The sequence below is a fragment of the Zophobas morio genome, unplaced genomic scaffold (genome assembly GCF_036711695.1).
Source record: "Zophobas morio isolate AGI-343-1 ecotype UQ-CSIRO unplaced genomic scaffold, CSIRO_AGI_Zmor_V1 ptg000016l, whole genome shotgun sequence".
Lineage (NCBI taxonomy): Eukaryota > Metazoa > Arthropoda > Insecta > Coleoptera > Tenebrionidae > Zophobas > Zophobas morio.
In genome coordinates, this window is record NW_026972121.1 from 6,459,373 (window position 1) to 6,484,666 (window position 25,294).

General features: G+C 33.5%; 2 protein-coding genes across 5 annotated transcripts in view; one reads left to right on the plus strand and one right to left on the minus strand.

Annotated features, from left to right (window-relative positions):
* The window catches only part of LOC135129687 (uncharacterized), a 284,314-nt gene that overhangs the window by 135,349 nt on the left and 123,671 nt on the right, over window positions 1-25,294 (minus strand). The gene's annotated exons all lie outside the window — the stretch shown is intronic.
* Window positions 1-25,294, plus strand: part of LOC135129681 (acyl-CoA Delta-9 desaturase-like) — a 51,614-nt gene that overhangs the window by 12,950 nt on the left and 13,370 nt on the right. The window contains exon 1 of one of the 4 annotated variants that reach the window (XM_064056920.1): window positions 3,576-3,951. The exons of 1 other annotated variant lie outside the window; for it this stretch is intronic. The gene's annotated coding sequence lies outside the window, so the exon portion shown is untranslated. Of the gene's footprint in view, window positions 1-3,575; window positions 3,956-25,294 lie in introns of those variants that run through there. 2 more of the 4 variants (XM_064056921.1, XM_064056919.1) reach the window with 2 other exon arrangements.

Genomic DNA, 25,294 nt, shown 5'->3' on the forward strand with positions numbered 1-25,294 from the left:
AGTGATCATATTCATTTTCAAGGTTCACATTATTCTTAGACAACAAAAATCTTTTATGAATTTAGCTTCTCAGGGACGCTGAAGTGTCATTTTATAATAATTCCTAAACGTGCTCGCTGCGCTCGCGTTCTGATTGTTGCTATTTTTAATAATTTAGACGCAAAAAAAAATACAAATGAACTGTTAAAGAAGCTCTTCGGGTTTTATTGCAATAATAAATTTCCAATATCTATGTGAACCTTATTACTTAAAAAAAATATAAGCAATATGATGCGAGCGCAGAGAGCACGTTTAGGTTGTATGAGTTCCAGATCCAGAGTCATAAATATTTTTTAGAGACACTTCTTTTAAGTAACACTAGAATTTTTGCTATAGTTGTGTCTATGAAAGTAAATTAATAACAAAAAATGAATCGCTAGAATACGAGCACAGCGAGCCCGTTCAGGTCACACAAACTTCAGTGATCATATTCATTTTGAAGGTTCACATTATTCTTAGACAACAAAAATCTTTTATGAATTTAGCTTCTCAGGGACACTGAAGTGTCATTTTGTAATAATTCCTAAACGTGCTCGCTGCGCTCGCATTCTGATTGTTGCTATTTTTAATAATTTAGTGTCAAAAAAAAATTACAAATGAAGCGTTAAAGAAGCTCTTCGGGTTTTATTGCAATCCTAAATTTCTAATATTTCTGTGAACATTAATACTTAAAAAAATATAAGCAATATGATGCGGGCGCAGAGAGCACGTTCAGGTTGTATGAGTTCCAGATCCAGAGTCATAAATATTTTTTAGAGACACTTTTTTTAAATAACAATATAATTTTTGCTAAAAAGTGTCTATGAAAGTAAATTAATAACAAAAAATGAATCTCTAGAATACGAGCACAGCGAGTCCGTTCAGGTCACACAAACTTCAGTGATCATATTCATTTTGAAGGTTCACATTATTGTTAGACAACAAAAATCTCTTATGAATTTAGCTTCTCATGGAAACTGAAGTGTCATTTTATAATAATTCCTAAACGTGCTCGCTGCGCTCGCGTTCTGATTGTTACTATTTTTAATAATTTAATGTCAAAAAAAAAAAATACAAAGGAACCGTTAAAGAAGCTCTTCGGGTTTTATTGCAATCATAAATTTCTAATATCTCTGTGAACCTTATTACTTAAAAAAATATAAGCAATATGATGCGAGCGCAGAGAGCACGTTCAGGTTGAATGAGTTCCAGATCCAGAGTCATAAATATTTTTTAGAGACACTTCTTTTAAATAACAATATAATTTTTGCTAAGAGTTGTGTCTATGAAAGTAAATTAATAACAAAAAATGAATCTCTAGAATACGAGCACAGCGAGCCCGTTCAAGTCACACAAACTTCAGTGATCATATCTATTTTGAAGGTTTACATTATTCTTAGTCAACAAAAACCTTTTATGAATTAAGCTTCTCAGGGACGCTGAAGTGTCATTTTATAATAATTCCTAAACGTGCTCGCTGCGCTCGCGTTCTGATTGTTACTATTTTTAATAATTTAATTTCAAAAAAAAAATACAAAGGAACCGTTAAAGAAGCTCTTCGGGTTTTATTGCAATCATAAATTTCCAATATCTCTGTGAACCTTAATACTTAAAAAAATATAAGCAATATGATTCGAGCGCAGAGAGCACGTTCAGGTTGTATGAGTTCCAGATCCAGAGTCATAAATATTTTTAGAGACACTTCTTTTAAGTGACAATATAATTTTTGCTAGTGGTTGTGTCTATGAAAGTAAATTAATAACAAAAAATGAATCGCTAGAATACGAGCACAGCGAGCCCGTTCAGGTCACACAAACTTCAGTCATCATATTCATTTTGAAGGTGCACATTATTCTTAGACAACAAAAATCTTTTATGAATTTAGCTTGTCAGGGACACTGAAGTGTCATTGTATAGTAATTCCTTAACGTGCTCGCTGCGCTCGCGTTCTGATTGTTGCTATTTTTAATTATTTAGTCTCAAAAAAAAAATACAAAGGAACCGTTAAAGAAGCTCTTCGGGTTTTATTGCAATCATAAATTTCCAATATCTCTGTGAACCTTAATACTTAAAAGAATATAAGCAATATGATTCGAGCGCAGAGAGCACGTTCAGGTTGTATGAGTTCCAGATCCAGAGTCATAAATATTTTTAGAGACACTTCTTTTAAGTGACAATATAATTTTTGCTAGTGGTTGTGTCTATGAAAGTAAATTAATAACAAAAAATGAATCGCTAGAATACGAGCACAGCGAGCCCGTTCAGGTCACACAAACTTCAGTCATCATATTCATTTTGAAGGTGCACATTATTCTTAGACAACAAAAATCTTTTATGAATTTAGCTTGTCAGGGACACTGAAGTGTCATTGTATAGTAATTCCTTAACGTGCTCGCTGCGCTCGCGTTCTGATTGTTGCTATTTTTAATTATTTAGTCTCAAAAAAAAAATACAAAGGAACCGTTAAAGAAGCTCTTCGGGTTTTATTGCAATCATAAATTTCTAATATCTCTGTAAATCTCATTACTTAAAAAAATATAAGCAATATGATGCGAGCGCAGAGAGCACGTTCAGGTTGTATGAGTTCCAGATCCAGAGTCATAAATATTTTTTAGAGACACCTCTTTTAAGCAACAATATAATTTCTGCTAATAAGTGTCTATGAAAGTAAATTAATAACAAAAAATGAATCTCTAGATTCTAGAATACGAGCACAGCGATCCCGTTCAGGTCACTGAAGTGTCATTTTATAATAATTCCTAAACGTACTCACTGACATAAGCTTTATAAGAATTCTTTGGGCGTTTCTAAACAAATATTTATTTCTAGAAGGTTAACAACCGACGTCACATGATTTAACGTGATCTGACGTGAGATGACCTGACTTGACAGGGCTGACCTGACCTGACATGACCTGAAAATGCTTTTTAGGGCCAGGGAAGGAAATTTTTAGACAGATTTTTTGTTATTACTGACATATCCACTGATCTATTGATTCACTGTAGGTAGACCACCCTAGCCTATATACCAAACAATTTTGGAAAATATAAGCAATGGGGATATTCACTTATAGTTTATGAATGTATTGGGATAATTCTGGAAGTTTCTAAGTAAATATGATGCCGCCCGTAACAGTTTTAACACATTAAAATAGACAACCTTTGGAACTAGTGTTTTTAGTTAATCGTTGATATTGGTGATATCTCGCCGTTTTCCATCCTGTCACACAAAAAACCCACTGTTTGTATATGCTTTTCCTTATGTTGTCATGTTAACGCGCTATGCATACGCTCCACTTTGACGAAACACTCTTTCTTCTCCGAGCGTGCATCGCCTAGAAACGACAGTCATTACCGCCCTCGTTCCGCAACGTCTTTTCCACCCGGTGCGGTAACCGTCTTCTAGAACCTCTGATCTCCAAGTGCCAAGCAGGCAGGCGCGCAAAGGCCATCGGTCGCTTCTCCCGTTATGGCCTTCAGGTGTTTTCCTGTTGCGTAGGTAAACATCCAAGAAGTGGGTAGGTGAAGTCGCTTTCGACTATTACATCATAGCTACAGGTTGCCGAAGGCGTGGCAACGTTTCGCTGAGCACGCACGGCACCGTGCACTAAGTGCGCGTCTTTCCCCCCAAGCTAGTATGTAGTAAAACCCAAAAGTAATAGATGAGCTGGAGCCCAGCTGGTGAGTGCGTGCGGTGCGGACCGAAAGACCTCGACGTTTGCGTAACTCCATTAGTTATTCCACGTGGCGCGACCTAATGTCGCTCTCCCATTGAGCCCATTCGACCCATTTCGAGCGGCAGGAGATACGGAGGCCGATTTCAGCAGGAGCGGTGAGATTACGTCGGAAATTTTGTGAATGAGAGCGAGTGGACGAGGATGATGTACGCAGCTAGCAAGTGAAGTTTTTCGGGATTGTTGAGCTTCTGGCAAGAGTAGGTGAGTGATTTTGATTTGATTGCGAGATTAAGGCGGTGTTGATTTTCTTGTTAGTGCTGAGGTGATAAAGGCTGTCGTAACGGTCGGTTGGTAACGTGAGAGAGGAGCGATTGTTTACATTGGGATTGGACTTTCGCTGGTTTTGTCGACGTTTTTTGGGGAAGGAACGAGATAGGCGCAAGGTTGGAGCACAGATTTTTGTAAAATGGAAAACATTCAACTCGTAGTTTTGATTTTTTTTTCCATGTAGTTTCCGTGATGAATTTCCAAAATTTTTTAAAAACGCCGTGTTATAATTATTTCTCACACTTTCAACTTATTCTTGACTCGTCTGAAATTACTCAAATTCAGTTAAAATTCCGTTCTCTTGAACCAGAGCACGGTGATCAATAGAGTCCGGAATATATGCAATTTGCATATTCAGTCTCATCCACATAACTTTCAAAACATTTAAGATCCTTTTCATTTTTTTTTTCAATTAATAGCGATTCATGTTTATGCATATTGCACAATTTGCATAGTCTACGCTTTGGCGTTTTTGGCGTTAGTTTGCATATTTTTGCATTTTTTCGAATTTCCGTCAATTTGTCGATTACTATTTTATTATCACTGTGTTTGTTTTGACGGTGTGCATTCTAAAAATTGAAGTACGCTAAAAGTGTTCCTAAAATATCCACGAAGTGTTTCAATTGCATAAAAAATTGTGATAGTTCCTTGGAGTCTGACTCGTAGTTAAGAAATAATTTTAAATTTGGGAAACGTAAGTACGATTACAAAACGTCCATTGTTTTTAATGAGTCTCATAACGTCATCATCTTTATAAAATTAGTTTAATCAGGAAAGTGTGGAATATATACAATTTGCATATTCACACTCATCCACCAATTGGCTAATTTGGTAATTAGTTAAATTGACTTTGGTGCGTTTTTGCTTATTCCACCTTTTTGGGTTTCTTAGGTTATTTTGCATATTTGTTTGCATCTTACCGACATTTTGACTAATTTGCCGATTTTTACTAGTGTATTAGTTTCGAATTTGTGCGTTCTGAAAAATTGAAATATGCTGAAAGTATTTCCAAAATATCCACGTAGCATTTCGGTTGCAAAAAATCTGGTACTATTTTCCAGGTGGATTCCCAAAGAAATATTTTTAGAGTTTGAAGAACTACCAGTACGGTCAGGAATATTTGCAATTTGCATATTTACTCCCATCCACATAAATTTCATAACACGAGATCTTCCTCATTTTCCTAATTTATCAACGATTGACTTTAGTGCTTTTTTGCATATTTTATTTTTCACATTTTTGCGCATTTGAGATTTCATTTGCATATTTTTGCATTTTTTTTTTGTATATTTTCGATTTTCGACCAATTTGCCGATTTTTACTTTACGAACAATGCATTAGTTTTGAAATTGTGCGTTCTGAAAAATTGAAGTATGCTGAAAGTATTTCTAAAATATCCACGTAGCATTTCGGTTGCAAAAAATCTGGTATTTTTTTCCAGGTGGATTCCTAAAGGAATATTTTTAGAGTTTGAAGAACTACCAGTACGATTTGAATCAGTACAGTCCGGAATATTTGCAATTTGCATTTTTACTCCCATCCACATAAATTTTAAAACAAAAGATTTTCATCATTTTACTAATTTATCAACGATTATGTTTAGTGTTTTTTGCATATTTTATATTTCACATTTTTGCGCATTTGAAATTTCATTTGCATATTTTTGAATTTTTTTTTGTATATTTTCGATTTTCGACCAATTTGCCGATTTTTATTTTACGAACATTGTATTAGTTTTGAAACTGTGCGTTCTGAAAAATTGAAGTATGCTGAAAGTATTTCTAAATATCCACGTAGCATTTCGGTTGCCAAAAATCTGGTACTTTTTTCCAGGTGTATTCCTAAAGGAATATTTTTAGAGTTTGCAGAACTACCAGTACGGTTTGAATCAGTACAGTCCGGAATATTTGCAATTTGCATATTTACTCCCATTCACATAAATTTCAAAACACAAGATCTTCATCATTTTACTAATTTATCAACGATTGACTTTAGTGGTTTTTTGCATATTTTATATTTCACATTTTTGCGCATCTGAGATTTCATTTGCATATTTTTGCATTTTTTTTTTGTATATTTTCGATTTTCGACCAATTTGCCGATTTTTACTTTACGAACATTGCATTAGTTTTGAAATTGTGCGTTCGGAAAAATTGAAGTATGCTGAAAGTATTTCTAAAATATCCACGTAGGATTTCGGTTGAAAAAAATCTGGTACTTTTTTCCACTTGGATTTTTTGCATGTTTACTCCCATCCACATAACTTTCAAAACATAAGATCTTCTTCATTTTACTAATTTACCAACGATTGACCCTAGTACCTTTTTGCATATTTTATATTCCACGTTTTTGCGCATTTGAGGTAGTTTGCAAATTTTTGCATATTTTCGATTTTCGATCAATTTACCGATTTTTACTTTACGAATATTGTATCGGTTTTGAGATTGTGCGTTCTGAAAAAACGAAGTATGCTGAAAGTATTTATAAAATATCTACGTAATATTTCAGTTGCAAAAAAATCTGGTACTTTTTTCCACTTGGATTCCGTTGTAAAGGAATATTTTTAGAGTTTGAAGAACTACCAGTACGGTTTTAATCAGTTCAATGTGGAATATTTGCAGTTTGCATATTTACTCCCATCCACATGACTTTCAAAATATTTAAGATTTTCATCATTTTACTAATTTACCAACGATTGACTTTAGTACCTTTTTGCATATTTTATATTCCACATTTTTGCGCATTTGAGGTAGTTTGCAAATTTTTGCATTTTTTTTTGATATTTTCGATTTTCGATCAATTTAACGATTTTTACTTTACGAATATTGTATCGGTTTTGAAATTGTGCGTTTTGAAAAAACGAAGTATGCTGAAAGTATTTATAAAATATCTACGTAATATTTCAGTTGCAAAAAAATCTGGTACGTTTTTCCACTTGGATTCCTCTGTAAAGGAATATTTTTAGAGTTTGAAAAACTAACAGTACGGTTTCAATTAGTACAGTTTGGAGTATATGCAATTTGGATATTTACTTTCATCAACTTTCAAAACACTTACGATTTTCATCATTTTACTAATTTACCAACGATTGAGTTTAGTACCTTTTTGCATATTTTATATTCCACATTTTTGCGCATTTGAGGTTAGTTTGCAAATTTTTGCATTTTTTTTGCATATTTTCCATTTTCGATCAATTTACCGATTTTTACTTTACGAACATTGTATCAGTTTTGAAATTGTGGGTTCTGAAAAAACGAAGTATGCTGAAAGTATTTATAAAATATCTACGTAATATTTCAGTTGCAAAAAAATCTGATACTTTTTTCCAGGTGGATTCCTTTATAAAGGAATATTTTTTGGGTTTGAAGAACTAACAGGACGGTTTTAATCAGTGCAGTCCGGAATATATGCAATTTGCATATTTACTCTCATCCACATAACTTACAAAACACTTAAGATCTTCATCATTTTACTAATTTATCAACTTTAGTGCCTTTTTGCATATTTTATATTCGACCTTTTTGCACAGTTGAGGTAGTTTGCAAATTTTTGCATATTTTCGATTTTCGAGCAATTTACCGAATTTTATTTTACGAACATTGTATCGGTTTTGAAATTGTGTGTTCTGAAAAAACGAAGTATGCTGAAAGTATTTATAAAATATCTACGTAATATTTCAGTTGCAAAAAATATGCAATTTGCTTATTTACTCTCATCCCCATCACTTTCAAAACAATTATAATATTCGTCATTTGACTAATTTGCGATTGACTTTTATGCTTTTTGCATATTTCAGTTTCCATGTTTTTGTGTATTTGATGTTAGTTTGCATATTTTCGCATTTGTTTGCATATTTTAGATTTTTGACTAATTTGCCGATTCTTATTTTATTATCACTGTATTAGTTTTGAAATTGTGCGTTCTAAAAATTGAAATATGGTGAAAGTATCTCAAAAAATCCACGTGGTATTCCAGTTGCAGAAAAAGTTCTGATACTTGTTTCCAGGTGGACTCCCCCGTGAAGAAATATTTTTAGACTTTGAAGGACTAACAGTATGGTCTTAAAACGTCCATTATGTCTAAAAATGGACTGACAACGTCATAATTTCTATAAAATTAAATTAATCAGTAGAGTCCGGAATATATACAATTTGCATATTTACTCTCATCCACATCAGTGTGTGTCAAAACACTTAAGATCTTCATCGTTTCACTAATTTATTAACAATTGACGTTGGTGCCTTTTTGCATATTTCATATTCCATGTATTTCACGCTTTACATATTTCAAATTAGTTTGAATATTTTCGATTCAATTTTTTGCTCTCCTCAGTTATTAAAAAAATCTGCTACACGATGTAATAAACCTTGTTTTATACTAAAATTAAAAAAAATTCCATTTGTTAAAATATGCACAAATCACGTGTGTTTACGTTGGACACTTTAACTTTTATGAACACAATTTTCATCTGGAAATATTGAAAAGTATTAGTCACAAAATAATTTACAATATAGGAATTTAACAAATTACGTGTAACGTGCAAGCGATTACCTACTTTATTTATATTGTGTTTACGTATTTAAAGTGGACTGGTATGTGTATGAGTAATAAACCCGATATTTAATCATTACAACATATTTGGTACAAAAATGAGCACATTTTGCACGTTTTGTACATAATTTTATGCATATTTTATGGTAAAACAAACGGTAAGCGTAAATTATATGTTCATCCCCACTAAAAATTTGATGACGTCACATCAACATTCTTTTGAATTAATGTAATGAATTTGGTGTAAGTTACAGGGCTTAAAGTTAATTCAAGTAGTTTGTAATCAAGGCAACTTGAGCATTTCCGGTTAACGCCCTTGTAATTAGCAGGTACTACTTAGTTGATAATTTACGACTTGTTATCATTAAGTTAAATATCGTATTATTTAATAGTGTTTATGTTTAGCAATTTGCAGTTGTCGGTAGTCGAATATCGCAACTTTCCTGATAGTGGTAATCGTGAGTTTTAAAATATATACAGGGTGATGTGGTTGTGATCTTGGAAATTGTGATATTATGAAACTTTTTTGGGTTTTTTTTTTTAAGTCTGCACTTTCCTTAATGATACTTTATTACAATTACTGTTTGTCTGGCTTGCAAGGTCGAAGTAGACCGGCAATATAATTAAAAATTTCTAAGAAGAACGCAAACATTTCATAACAATCCTTTGTTAAATAAAGCAAATATGAAAAGCGAGACAGTTGTATATACTTAGTCCATTGTTCGTCTAAATTCAGAAATTTTCAAACTAAAAACCGATTGAAGTGGTCATAATTCGCCATTTATTTTCGCGATTTCTGCCCCGATCATAAACGTCAAACACAAAAATAACTTCAATTAAATTTGCCCACCCGAAATTGTAAACTGCGCCGATTATGTACACAAAATTTTACGACGGCAGCTTTTATTTTCTATAAACAATTTCGTCAACACGACTTGTTTAGTTTGTAAAATAAACTACAATGAAAGTACACAATGAGTCAATGCGAATTTTACGAAATTTATTCTCTTGTGACTTTCATTAAAAAATCTGCGTCGATAACCTCGCTCGATGACGGTGTAACGAGATAATTAGTTTTCGACCAATTTAGAACTGAACTTAGAACTGATGACACAATTGGGTTCGGGGAAAGGGAGAGGGCGTTAGTCATCCGTACAGGTGCGAGTGGGATACAAATAGTGTAAATAAAGACTGCAATTTGGCAAGGTTTACCTCGTCAAAAAATGTCTTGCTAATTTGGATCGAAAAAATGTGCATCATCTTGCACCGAAACAACCGAAGTTGATTTTTTCGTGAACAAGTTCCGGAAATTTACTCACAATATTGTCGGTATTTGCATTCCGAGAGTGGTGAATTTTTGGACACGCCAGTGGAACTCATTGCCATTGTTACATTATCTAAACAATGTAGACAATTCGACTCAGTCATGAACATTATGTTTCGTCGAGTATCAAATTTGATTCCTGTTGTACAGTTTCATTACAGGTACTGGATTATGCAACGGTTGATTATTGTTGTGTATGATTGTGCAGTATGCTGTAATCTAATTGTGTTCTACAAGTTCTTGACAACTTGGAAGTAGGTGGACATTTTCCAAGGTTTCCCAGTTTTGTGATTTAAATACCTTGTTAATTACAACAGGTTTTTGGTATGAATGAATGTGTCCGTATTAATTTGTATATTTCTGATAACAAGATACGAGAAACAAATATAATTGACACGTGTTTGTCAACTGTGTTATCTGCTTGTACAATTCGTGTCAGCTTTAGTCACTAAATCAATTATTTTTGTTTTCATACATTTTTTCCTTCCTTTTAATAGGCCCGCCCACCCGCCCTATCTCGATTGTGATGATTTTTTTTTTATTGTTGAAAGACTAAAATACATTTAAAATGGTAAATTTTTGTAAGGAAATATAGATTTTGCAATTAAGCTCCGCCCCTCGGCTTACGATGAATAAAAAAAATCATCCCAATTGACATTTTTTATATTTTGCTTTTTTTTTCTAAATATATATAGCCATCTTTTCATAACAAGAAACTTAAAACATGGTTAAAACGGTTTTTGTAAGGAAATACGGATTTTGCAAATATGGGGCGGAGCCTAATTGCAAAATCGATATTTCCTTATACAAATTTTGCATTCTAAACATATTTTAAGTTTTATGTTGTGAAAAGAAGTCTACACATATTAAAATAAAAAGACAAAATGTCAGCCCGCCCACCCGCCCTGTCTCGATTGTGATGATTTTTTTTATTCGCCGTGAACCAAAGGGGCGGAGCTTAACTGCAAAATACTTATTTCCTTACAAGAAATTAAACATATTTTTTGGAGTATCGTGTTCAAAGAATACTATGTATATTAAGAAAAAAAGGCAAAATATAAACTCCACCCACACAACCCATCTCAATTGTGATTATTTTTTTATTGTTAGAAACTTAAAACACGTTTAAAATTTTTGTAACGAAATATGGATTTTTAAATTAGGCTTTGCCCCTAGGTCTGTCGACGAATGAAAACTTCTTGTTCTTAATATACATAGTATTCTTTGAATAATACGACATTCAAAACAAGTCTAACATGGTAATTTCTTCTAGAGAAATAATAAGAATTTTGCCTTTAAATTCCGCTTCTTTGGCTCACGACGATAAAAAAAGAATCATCACAATTGAGAAAGGGTGGGTGGGTGGGGCTTATATTTTGCCTTTTTTCTTAATATACGCAGTCAGTCGTCTTTTCAGAACAAGAAACTTAAAATATGTTTGAAATGGTAAATTGTTGTAGACAAAGATGGATCTTGCAATTAAGCCCCGCCCCTCGGTCTGACAACGAATGAAAAATTCATCACGATTGGGATCGAGAAGAATAGGTGGGGCTGCTCTATTGGTATTCTTTTTTAATTAATACATTTAGTTTTCTTTGTATAACACGATTACTTTAGAACATATTTCACATGGTAACTTCTCGTAGAAAAATAAGGATTTTACAATTAAGCTCCGCCCCTCGGCTTACGATGAATAAAAAAATCATCACAATTGAGATAGGGCGGGTGGGCGGGCTGACATTTTGTCTTTTTGTTTAAATATGTGTAGACTTCTTTTCACAACAAGAAACTTAAACATGGTTAAAATGGTTTTTGCAACGAATTATGGATTTTGCAATTATGGGGTAGAGCCTAATTGTAAAATCGATATTTCCTGATACAAATTTTGCATTCTAAACATGTTTTAAGTTTTATGTTGTGAAAAAAAGTCTACACATATTAAAACAAAAAGACAAAATGTCAGCCCACCCACCCGCCCTGACTCGATTGTGATGATTTTTTTATTCGCCGTGAACCAAGGGGGCGGAGCTTAACTGCAAAATACTTATTTCCTCACAAGAATTTAAACATATTTTTTGGACTATCGTATTGTTCAAAGAATACTGTGTATATTAAGAAAAAAAGGCAAAATATAAACTCCAGCCACACAACCCGTCTCAATTGTGATGATTTTTTTTTATTGTTAGAAACTTAAAACACGTTTAAAATTTTTGTAAGGAAATATGGATTTTGAAATTAGGCTTTGCCCCTAGGGTCTGTCGACGAATGAAAACTTCATTACTATTTCGATCAGGGCAGGTATGGGTGGGACTTAATCTTTGGCTTTATTATTTTCTTAATATACATAATATTATTTGAATAATACGACACGCAAAAAAATGTCTTACATGGTAATTTCTTGTAGAGAAATAATAAAAATTTTGCATTTAAATTCCGCTCCTTTGGCTCTCGACGTTAAAAAAAATTGTCACAATTTAGAAAGGGTGGGTGGGTGGGGCTTATATTTTGTTTTTTTTCTTAATATACGTAGTCAGTTGCCTTTTCAGAACAAGAAACTTGAAATATGTTTAAAATGGTAAATTGTTGTAGACAAAGATGGATCTTGCAATTAAGCCCCGCCCCTCGGTATGACAACGAATGAAAAATTCATCACGATTGAGATCGAGAAGGATAGGTGGGGCTTCTCTTTTGGTTTTCTCTTTTACGTAATACATTTATAAGTTTTCTTTGTGCAGCACGGTTACTTAAGAACATTTTTCACATTGTAATTTCTCGTAGAAAAATAAGGATTTTACAATTAAGCTCCGCCCCTCGGCTTACGACGAATAAAAAAATCATCAGAATTGAGATAGGGCGGGTGGGCGGGGCTTATATTTTGCCTTTTTTTCTTAATATACATAGCCATCTTTTCATAACAAAAAACTTAAAACATGGTTAAAACGGTTTTTGTAAGGAAATACGGATTTTGCAGTTATGGGTCGGAGCCTAATTGCAAAATCGATATTTCCTTATACAAATTTTTCTTTTTAAACATGTTTTAAGTCTCATGTTGTGAAAAGAAGTCTACCCATATTAAAACAAAGAAGGAAAAATGTAAACCCGCCCACCCACCCTATCTCAATTGTGATGATTTTTTTCATTCGCCGTGAATCAACGGGACGGAGTTTAACTGCAAAATACTTATTTGTTTACAAGAAATTAAAAACATGTTTTCGACTATTGTGTTGTTCAAAGAATACCATGTATATGAAAAAAAAGGCAAAATATTGACCCCAGCCACCCACCCTGTCTCAATTCTGATGATTTTTTAATTCGCTGTGAACCAAGGGGGCGGAGCTTAACTGCAAAATACTTATTTCCTTACAAGAAATTAAACATATTTTTTGGAGTATCGTGTTCAAAGAATGCTATGTATATTAAGAAAAAAAGGCAAAATATAAACTCCACCCACACACCCCATCTCAATTGTGATTATTTTTTTATTGTTAGAAACTTAAAACACGTTTAAAATTTTTGTAAGGAAATATGGATTTTTAAATTAGGCTTTGCCCCTAGGTCTGCCGACGAATGAAAACTTCTTGTTCTTAATATACATAGTATTCTTTGAATAATACGACATTAAAAAAAAATCTAACATGGTAATATCTTGTAGAGAAATAATAAGAATTTTGCATTTAAATTTCGCTCCTTTGGCTCACGACGATAAAAAAAGAATCATCACAATTGAGAAAGGGTGGGTGGGTGGGGCTTATATTTTGCCTTTTTTCTTAATATACGCAGTCAGTCGTCTTTTCAGAACAAGAAACTTAAAATATGTTTGAAATGGTAAATTGTTGTAGACAAAGATGCATCTTGCAATTAAGCCCCGCCCCTCGGTCTGACAACAAATGAAAAATTCATCACGATTGAGATCGAGAAGGATAGGTGGAGCTTCTCTTTTGGTTTTCTCTTTTACTTAATACATTTATAAGTTTTCTTTGTACAGCACGATTACTTAAGAACATATTTCACATGGTAATTTCTCGTAGAAAAATAAGGATTTTACAATTAAGCTCCGCCCCTCAGCTTACGATGAATAAAAAAATCATCAGAATTGAGATAGGGCGGGTGGGGGAGCTTATATTTTGCCTTTTTTTTTCTTAATATACATAACCATCGTTTCATAATAAGAAACTGAAACATGATTAAAATGGTTTTTGCAAGGAATTATGGATTTTGCAATTATGGGGCGGAGCCTAATTGCAAAATCGATATTTCCTTATACAAATTTTGCATTCTAAACATGTTTTAAGTTTTATGTTGTGAAAAGAAGTCTACACATATTAAAACAAAAAGACAAAATGTCAGCCCGCCCACCCGCCCTATCTCAATTGTGATGATTTTTTTATGCGCCGTCAACCAAGGGGGCGGAGCTTAACTGCAAAATACTTACTTCCTTACAAGAAATTAAACATATTTTTTGGACTATCGTCTTGTTCAAGGAATACTACGTATATTAAGAAAAAAAGGCAAAATATAAACTCCACCCACACACCCCATCTCAATTGTGATTATTTTTTTATTGTTATAAACTTAAAACACGTTTAAAATTTTTGTAAGGAAATATCGATTTTGAAATTAGGTTTTGCCCCTAGGTCTGCCGACGAATGAAAACTTCTTCTTCTTAATATACATAGTATTCTTTGAATAATACGACATTCAAAACAAGTCTAACATGGTAATTTCTTCTAGAGAAATAATAAGAATTTTGCAATTAAATTCCGCTCTTTTGGCTCACGACGATAAAAAAAGAATCATTACAATTGAGAAAGGGTGGGTGGGTGGGCTTATATTTTGCCTTTTTTCTTAATAGACGCAGTCAGTCGTCTTTTCAGAACAAGAAACTTAAAATATGTTTGAAATGGTAAATTGTTGCATACAAAGATGGATCTTGCAATTAAGCCCCGCCCCTTGGTCTGACAACGAATGAAAAATTCATCACGATTGAGATGGAGAAGAATAGGTGGGGCTTCTCTTTTGGTTTTCTCTTTTACTTAATACATTTATAAGTTTTCTTTGTACAGCACGATTACTAAAGAACACATTTCACATGCTAATGTCTCGTAGAAAAATAAGGATTTTACAGTTAAGCTCCGCCCCTCGGCTTACAACGAATAAAAAAAAAAATCATCAGAATTGAGAGGGGGCGGTTGGGCGGGGCTTATATTTTGCCTTTTTTTCTTAATATACATAACCATCGTTTCATAACAAGACACTGAAACATAATTAAAATGGTTTTTGCAGGGAACTATGGATTTTGCAATTATGGGGTGGGGCCTAATTGCAAAATCGATATTTCCTTATACAAATTTTGCATTCTAAACATGTTTTAAGTTTTATGTTGTGAAAAGAAGTCTACACATATTAAAACAAAAAGACAAAATGTCAGCCCGCCCACCCGCCCTATCTCAATTGTGATGATTTTTTTATGCGCCGTGAACCAAGGGGGCGGAGCTTAACTGCAAAATACTTACTTCCTTACAAGAAATTAAACATATTTTTTGGACTATCGTCTTGTTCAAGGAATACTACGTATATTAAGAAAAAAAGGCAAAATATAAACTCCACCCACACACCCCATCTTAATTGTGATTATTTTTTTATTGTTAGAAACTTAAAACACGTTTAAAATTTTTGTAACGAAATATGGATTTTTAAATTAGGCTTTGCCCCTAGGTCTGTCGACGAATGAAAACTTCTTGTTCTTAATATACATAGTATTCTTTGAATAATACGACATTCAAAACAAGTCTAACATGGTAATTTCTTCTAGAGAAATAATAAGAATTTTGCCTTTAAATTCCGCTCCTTTGGCTCACGACGATAAAAAAAGGATCATCACAATTGAGAAAGGGTGGGTGGGTGGGGCTTATATTTTGCCTTTTTTCTTAATATACGCAGTCAGTCGTCTTTTCAGAACAAGAAACTTAAAATATGTTTGAAATGGTAAATTGTTGTAGACAAAGATGGATCTTGCAATTAAGCTCCGCCCCTCGGTCTGACAACGAATGAAAAATTCATCACGATTGAGATCGAGAAAGATAGGTGGGGCTTCTCTTTTGGTTTTCTGTTTTACTTAATACATTTATAAGTTTTCTTTGTACAGCACGATTACTAAAGAACACATTTCACATGCTAATGTCTCGTAGAAAAATAAGGATTTTACAGTTAAGCTCCGCCCCTCGGCTTACAACGAATAAAAAAAAAAATCATCAGAATTGAGAGGGGGCGGTTGGGCGGGGCTTATATTTTGCCTTTTTTTCTTAATATACATAACCATCGTTTCATAACAAGACACTGAAACATAATTAAAATGGTTTTTGCAGGGAACTATGGATTTTGCAATTATGGGGTGGGGCCTAATTGCAAAATCGATATTTCCTTATACAAATTTTGCATTCTAAACATGTTTTAAGTTTTATGTTGTGAAAAGAAGTCTACACATATTAAAACAAAAAGACAAAATGTCAGCCCGCCCACCCGCCCTATCTCAATTGTGATGATTTTTTTATGCGCCGTGAACCAAGGGGGCGGAGCTTAACTGCAAAATACTTACTTCCTTACAAGAAATTAAACATATTTTTTGGACTATCGTCTTGTTCAAGGAATACTACGTATATTAAGAAAAAAAGGCAAAATATAAACTCCACCCACACACCCCATCTTAATTGTGATTATTTTTTTATTGTTAGAAACTTAAAACACGTTTAAAATTTTTGTAACGAAATATGGATTTTTAAATTAGGCTTTGCCCCTAGGTCTGTCGACGAATGAAAACTTCTTGTTCTTAATATACATAGTATTCTTTGAATAATACGACATTCAAAACAAGTCTAACATGGTAATTTCTTCTAGAGAAATAATAAGAATTTTGCCTTTAAATTCCGCTCCTTTGGCTCACGACGATAAAAAAAGGATCATCACAATTGAGAAAGGGTGGGTGGGTGGGGCTTATATTTTGCCTTTTTTCTTAATATACGCAGTCAGTCGTCTTTTCAGAACAAGAAACTTAAAATATGTTTGAAATGGTAAATTGTTGTAGACAAAGATGGATCTTGCAATTAAGCTCCGCCCCTCGGTCTGACAACGAATGAAAAATTCATCACGATTGAGATCGAGAAAGATAGGTGGGGCTTCTCTTTTGGTTTTCTGTTTTACTTAATACATTTATAAGTTTTATTTGTGCAGCACGATTATTTAGGAACATATTTCACATGCTAATGTCTCGTAGAAAAATGAGGATTTTACAATTAAGCTCCGCTCCTCGGCTTACGATGAATAAAAAAAATCATCAGAATTGAGATAGGGCGGGTGGGTGGGGCTTATATTTTGCCTTTTTTCTCTTAATGTACATAACCATCTTTTCATAACAAGAAACTTAAACATGGTTAAAATGGTTTTTGCAATGAATTATGGATTTTGCAATTATGGGGTGGAGCCTAATTGCAAAATCGATATTTCCTTATACAAATTTTGCAGTCTAAACATGTTTTAAGTTTTATGTTGTGAAAAGAAGTCTACACATATTAAAACAAAAAGACAAAATGTCGGCCCGCCCACCCGCTCTGTCTCGATTGTGCTGATTTTTTTATTCGCCGTGAACCAAGAGGGCGGAGCTTAACTGCAAAATACTTATTTCCTCACAAGAAATTAAACATATTTTTTGGAGTATCGTATTGTTCAAAGAATACTATGTATATTAAGAAAAAAAGGCAAAATATAAACTCCTCCCACACACCCCATCTCAATTGTGATTGTTTTTTTATTGTTAGAAACTTAAAACACGTTTAAAATTTTTGTAAGGAAATATGGATTTTTAAATTAGGCTTTCCCTCTAGGTCTGCCGACGAATGAAAATTTCTTGTTCTTAATATACATAGTATTCTTTGAATAATACGACATTCAAAAAAAGTCTAACATGGTAATTTCTTGTAGAGAAATAATAAGAATTTTGCAATTAAATTCCGCTCCTTTGGTTCACGACGATAAAAAAAGAATCATCACAATTGAGAAAGGGTGGGTGGGTGGGGCTTATATTTTGCCTTTTTTCTTAATATACGTAGTCAGTCGTCTTTTCAGAACAAGAAACTTAAAATATGTTTGAAATGGTAAATTGTTGTAGACAAAGATGGATCTTGCAATTCAGCCCCGCCCCTCGGTCTGACAACGAATGAAAAATTCATCACCATTGCGATCGAGAAGGATAGGTGGGGCTTCTCTTTCGGTTTTCTCTTTTACTTAATACATTTATAAGTTTTCTTTGTACAGCACGGTTACTTTAGAACATATTTCACATGGTAATTTCTCATAGAAAAATAAGGATTTTACAATTAAGCTCCACCCCTCGGCTAACGACGAATAAAAAAATCGACAGAATTGCGATAGGAAGGGTGGGTGGGGCTTATATTTTGCCTTTTTCTTCTTAATATACATAACCATCGTTTCATAACAAGAAACTGAAACATGATTAAAATGGTTTTTGCAAGGAATTATGGATTTTGCAATTATGGGGCGGAGCCTAATTGCAAAATCGATATTTCCTTATACAAATTTTGCATTCTAATCATTTTTTAAGTTTTATGTTGTGAAAAGAAGTCTACACATATTAAAACAAAAAGACAAAGTGTCAGCCCGCCCACCCGCCTTGTATCGATTGTGATGATTTTTTTATTCGCCGTGAATCAAGTGGGCGGAACTTAACTGCAAAATACTTATTTCCTGACAAGAAATTAAACATATTTTTTGGAGTATCGTGTTGTTCAAAGAATACTATGTATATTAAGAAAAAAAGGCAAAATATAAACTCCACTCACACACCCCATCTCAATTGTGATTATTTTTTTATTGTTAGAAACTTAAAACACGTTTACAATTTTTGTAAGGAAATATGGATTTTTAAAATAGGCTTTGCCCCAAGGTCTGCCGACAAATGAAAACTTCTTGTTCTTAATATACATAGTATTCTTTGAATAATACGACATTCAAAAAAAGTCTAACATGGTAATTTCTTGTAGAGAAATAGTAAGAATTTTGCAATTAAATTTCGCTCCTTTGGCTCACGACGATAAAAAAAGAATCATCACAATTGAGAAAGGGTGGGTGGGTGGGGCTTATATTTTGCCTTTTTTCTTAATATACGCAGTCAGTCGCTTTTTCAGAACAAGAAACTTATAATATGTTTGAAATGGTAAATTGTTGTAGACAAAGATGGATCTTGCAATTAATCCCCGCCCCTCGGTCTGACAACGAATGAAAAATTCATCACGATTGAGATAGAGAAGGATAGGTGGGACTTCTCTTTTGGTTTTCTTCTTTTACTAAATACATTTATAAGTTTTCCTTGTACAGCACGGTTACTTCAGAACATATTTCACATGGTAATTTCTCGTAGAAAAATAAGGATTTTACAATTAAGCTCCGCCCCTCGGCTTACGACGAAAAAAAAACATCAGAATTGAGATAGGGCGGATGGGCGGGGCTTATATTTTGCATTTTTTTTTCTTAATATACATAACCATCTTTTCATAACAAGAAACTTAAACATGGTTAAAATGGTTTTTGCAAGGAAATATGGATTTTGCAATAATGGGGCGGAGCCTAATTGCAAAATCGATATTTCCTTATACAAATTTTGCATTCTAAACATGTTTAAGTTTTATGTTGTGAAAAGAAGTCTACACATATTAAAACAAAAAGACAAAATGTTAGCCCGCCCACCCGCCCTGTCTCGATTGTGATGATTTTTTTATTCGCCGTGAACCAAGGGGGCGGAGCTTAACTGCAAAATACTTGTTTCGTCACAAGAAATTAAACATATTTTATGGAGTATCGTATTGTTCAAAGAATACCATGTATATTAAGAAAAAAAGGCAAAATATAAACTCCACCCACACACCCCATCTTAATTGTGATTATTTTTTTATTGTTAGAAACTTAAAACACGTTTAAAATTTTTGTAAGGAAATATGGATTTTTAAATTAGGCTTTGCCCCTAGGGTCTGCCGATGAATGAAAACTTCGTTACTATTTCGATCAGGGCAGGTATGGGTGGGGCTTTATTTTTTTTGTTAATATACATAGTATTCTTTGAATAATACGACACTCAAAAAAATTCTAACATGGTAATTTCTTGTAGAGAAATAATAAGAATTTTGCAATTAAATTCCGCTCTTTTGGCTCTCGACGATAAAAAAAAAATCATCACGATTGAGGAAGGGTGGGTGGGTGGGGCTGCTCTATTGGTTTTCTTTTTTAATTAATACATTTAGTTTTTTTTGTATTATACGATTACTTAAGAACATATTTCACATGGTAATTTGTCGTAGAAAAATAAGGATTTTACTATTTAGCGCCGCCCCTCGGCTTACGATGAATAAAAGAAATCATCACAATTGAGATAGGGTGGGTGGGTGGGGCTTATATTTTGCTTTTTTTTTCGAAATATATATAGACATCTTTTCATAACAAGAAACTTAAAGCATGGTTAAAACGGTTTTTGTAAGGAAATATGGATTTTGCAATAATGGGGTGGAGCCTAATTGCAAAATCGATGTTTCCTTATACAAATTTTGCATTCTAAACATGTTTTAAGTTGTATGTTGTGAAACGAAGTCTACACATATTAAAACAAAAAGACAAAATGTCAGCCCGCCCACCCGCCCTGTCTCGATTGTGATGATTTTTTTATTCGCCGTGAACCAAGGGGGCGGAGCTTAACTGCAAAATGCTTATTTCCTCACAAGCAATTAACCATATTTTTTGGAGTATCGTATTGTTCAAAGAATACTATGTATATTAAGAAAAAAAGGCAAAATATAAACTCCACCCACACACCCCATCTCAATTGTGATTATTTTTTTATTGTTATAAACTTAAAACACGTTTAAAATTTTTGTAAGGAAATATCGATTTTGAAATTAGGTTTTGCCCCTAGGTCTGCCGACGAATGAAAACTTCTTGTTCTTAATATACATAGTATTCTTTGAATAATACGACATTAAAAAAAGTCTAACATGGTAATTTCTTGTAGAGAAATAATAAGAATTTTGCAATTAAATTCCTCTCTTTTGGCTCACGACGATAAAAAAAGAATCATCACAATTGAGAAAGGGTGGGTGGGTGGGGCTTATATTTTGCCTTTTTTCTTAATATACGCAGTCAGTCGTCTTTTCAGAACAAGAAACGTAAAATATGTTTAAACTGGTAAATTGTTGTATACAAAGATGGATCTTGCAATTAAGCCCCGCCCCTCAGTCTGACAACGAATGAAAAATTCATCACGATTGAGATCGAGAAGGATAGGTGGGGCTTCTCTTTTGGTTTTCTCTTTTACTTAATACATTTATAAGTTTTCTTTGTACAGCGCGGTTACTTTAGAATATATTTCACATGGTAATTTCTCGTAGAAAAATAAGGATTTTACAATTAAGCTCCGCCCCTCGGCTTACGACGAATAAAAAAATCATCAGAATTGCGATAGGGCGGGTGGGCGGGGCTTATATTTTGCCTTTTTTTTCTTAATATACATAGCCATCTTTTCATAACAAAAAACTTAAAACATGGTTAAAACGGTTTTTGTAAGGAAATACGGATTTTGCAGTTATGGGTCGGAGCCTAATTGCAAAATCGATATTTCCTTATACAAATTTTTCTTTTTAAACATGTTTTAAGTCTCATGTTGTGAAAAGAAGTCTACCCATATTAAACCAAAAAAGGAAAAATGTAAACCCGCCCACCCACCCTATCTCAATTGTGATGATTTTTTTCATTCGCCGTGAATCAACGGGACGGAGTTTAACTGCAAAATACTTATTTCTTTACAAGAAATTAAAAACATGTTTTCGACTATTGTGTTGTTCAAAGAATACCATGTATATGAAAAAAAACGGCAAAATATTCACCCCAGCCACCCACTCCGTCTCAATTCTGATGATTTTTTTCTAAAACACATTTAAAATGGTAAATTTTTGAATGAAACCTTCATTACTAATTAGATCAGGGGAAGTATGGATGGGGCTTAATATTTGGTTTTATTTTTTTCTTAATATACTTAGTATTCTTTGAATAATACGACACTCAAAAAAAGTCTAACATGGTAATTTCTTGTAATAATAAGAACATTTAAATTCCGCTCCTTTGGCTCTCGACGATAAAAAAAAATCATCATGATTGAGGAAGGGTGGGTAGGTGGGGCTGCTCTATTGGTTTTCTTTTTTAATTAATACATTTAGTTTTCTTTGTATAACACGATTACTTAGGAACATATTTCACATGGTAATTTGTCGTAGAAAAATAAGGATTTTACTATTTAGCGCCGCCCCTCGGCTTACGATGAATAAAAAAAATCATCACAATTGAGATAGGGTGGGTGGGTGGGGCTTATATTTTGCTTTTTTTTTTCTAAATATATATAGCCATCTTTTCATAACAAGAAACTTAAAACATGGTTAAAACGGTTTTTGTAAGGAAATACGGATATTTCCTTATACAAATTTTGCATTCTAGTCATTTTTTAAGTTTTGTGTTGTGAAAAGAAGTCTACACATATTAAAACAAAAAGACAAAATGTCAGCCCGCCCACCCGCCCGGTCTCGATTGTGATGATTTTTTTATTCGCCGTGAACCAAAGGGGCGGAGTTTAACTGCAAAATACTTAAGTGTTTCCTCACAAGAAATGAAACATATTTTTTGGAGTATCGTATTGTTCAAAGAATACTATGTATATTAAGAAAAAAAGGCAAAATATAAACTCCACCCACACACCCCATCTCAATTGAGATTATTTTTTTATTGTTAGAAACTTAAAACACGTTTACAATTTTTGTAAGGAAATATGGATTTTTAAATTAGGCTTTGCCCCTAGGTCTGCCGACAAATGAAAACTTCTTGTTTTTAATATACATAGTATTCTTTGAATAATACGACATTAAAAAAAAATCTAACATGGTAATATCTTGTAGAGAAATAATAAGAATTTTGCATTTAAATTTCGCTCCTTTGGCTCACGACGATAAAAAAAGAATCATCACAATTGAGAAAGGGCGGGTGAGTGGGGCTTATATTTTGCCTTTTTTCTTAATATACGTAGTCAGCCGTCTTTTCAGAACAAGAAACTTAAAATATGTTTGAAATGGTAAATTGTTGTATGCAAAGATGGATCTTGCAATTAAGCCCCGCCCCTCGGTCTGACAACGAATGAAAAATTCATTACGATTGAGATCGAGAAGGATAGGTGGGGCTTCTCTTTTGGTTTTCTCTGTTATTTAATACAATTATAAGCTTTATTTGCACAGCACGATTACTTAAGAACATATTTCACATGGTAATTTCTCGTAGAAAAATAAGGATTTTACAATTTAGCTCCGCCTTTCGGCTTACGACGAATAAAAAAATCATCAGAATTGAGATAGGGCGGGTGGGCGGGGCTTATATTTTGCCCTTTTTTTTCTTGATATACATAACCATCGTTTCATAACAAGAAACTTAAACATGGTTAAAATGGTTTTTGCTAGGAAATATGGATTTTGCAATTATGGGGTGGAGCCTAATTGCAAAATCGTTATTTCCTTATACAAATTTTGCATTCTAAACATGGTTTAAGTTTTATGCTGTGAAAAGAAGTCTACACATATTAAAACAAAATAACAAAATGTCAGCCCGCCCATCCGCCCTGTCTCAATTGTGATGATTTTTTTTATTCGCCGTGAACCAAAGGGGCGGAGCTTAACTGCAAAATACTTAAGTATTTCCTTACAAGAAATTAAACATATTTTTTGGAGTATCGTGTTCAAAGAATACTATGTATATTAAGAAGAAAAGGCAAAATATAGACTCCACCCACACACCCCATCTCAATTGTGATTATTTTTTTATTGTTAGAAACATAAAACACGTTTAAAATTTTTGTAAGGAAATATGATTTTTGAAATTAGTCGCCTTTTCAGAACAAGAAACTTGAAATATGTTTAAAATGATAAATTGTTGTAGACAAAGATGGATCTTGCAATTAACCCCGCCCCTCGGTCTGACAACGGATGAAAACTTCATCACAACTGAGAATTGAGATCGGGGTGGGTATGGGTGGGGCCTAATCTTTGACTTTATTTTTTTGCTTAATATAGGTATATAGTATTCTTTGAACAACACGATACTTACAACGTGTTTTTAATTTCTCGTATGGAAATACGAATTTTGCCGTTAAGTTCCGCCTTCTTGGCTCACGACGAATAAAAAAACCATCACAATTGAGACAGGGTGGGTGGGCGGGGCTACATTTTGCCTTTTTTTCTTAGTATGTGTGGACTTATTTCGACAACAAGAAAGAGTGTCTCAAAAAAATTAATGACCGATAATGAGTCAATTTATTTTATTGATTAAATCACGAATTGCAAAACTCAATACTTTGAAATCTTGCAGACGTTTGGAAGTAATTGCAAGCATTGTAAATTTTTAATCAAAACGTATCTGTTTATCAAGCCCAGGAAATTGATGATATCATCTCAAAGTTTTGCCGAAAAATCCTATTTAAATGTGCAAAATATGATGAGTTTTTAAGTACTTGTGATTCATCATCACAGTCATATTTTTTATTGATCAAATTAAGAAGGAGTCTTGAATATTTTGTCGATTGTAGCTTATCCTCTGTTTTGAGGGGAAACTCATTGTTCCGATGTAGAAACATAAACACTTTCAAGTTGTTTTTCTTATCGAAGATAATCTAAGGACGGACAGAGTCCATCGGGCAATTTGGTACTTCCATATTTTCTCGATATTTCACACCCGCTAGACAAGGCCGTAGCTAGGGGGGGCTAGGGGATGCTGAGCTTCCCCTAGAACTCGACAAGTTATAGTTAAGCAAATGTGAATTACACATCGAAAATCAAAATAAAATGTTGTGTTCTATTCAATATGCGGAAGTCAGAGCAATAGAAAAGTCTGGACCGTCGGCGTTGTAATCCGGTTATTGCCATTTGTAGAAAACATCTTTTCGTTTAGTTTCTGTTTCACTGTAACGTCACAGGTTTGTAAGTGTACGAGTACCATAAATGATTTTCAGTTCAGTCTTCGCGATATTAACTTTGTGCCCCTAGTGCGTAATTGCCCTACTTACAGCACTCGTGCAAATTTCCCGCATATGAAGTGAAACTTTCATACAATTTTTTCCGTTGCAAATTGTGGCAGCAATCAAATTTTGGGAAAGGCTTGCGTGAAACTAGGGAAAACATTTTAGTGTAGAAAAAGTAAACACAATTATCTGCAAGTGATCGATAAACCCTCAGTTTAGGTGTCGGGTGTCGCTCAAAACGTTTTCTGATATTCATTCTTTTTACTAAACTGTACTTTGCCTAATGAATATCGTT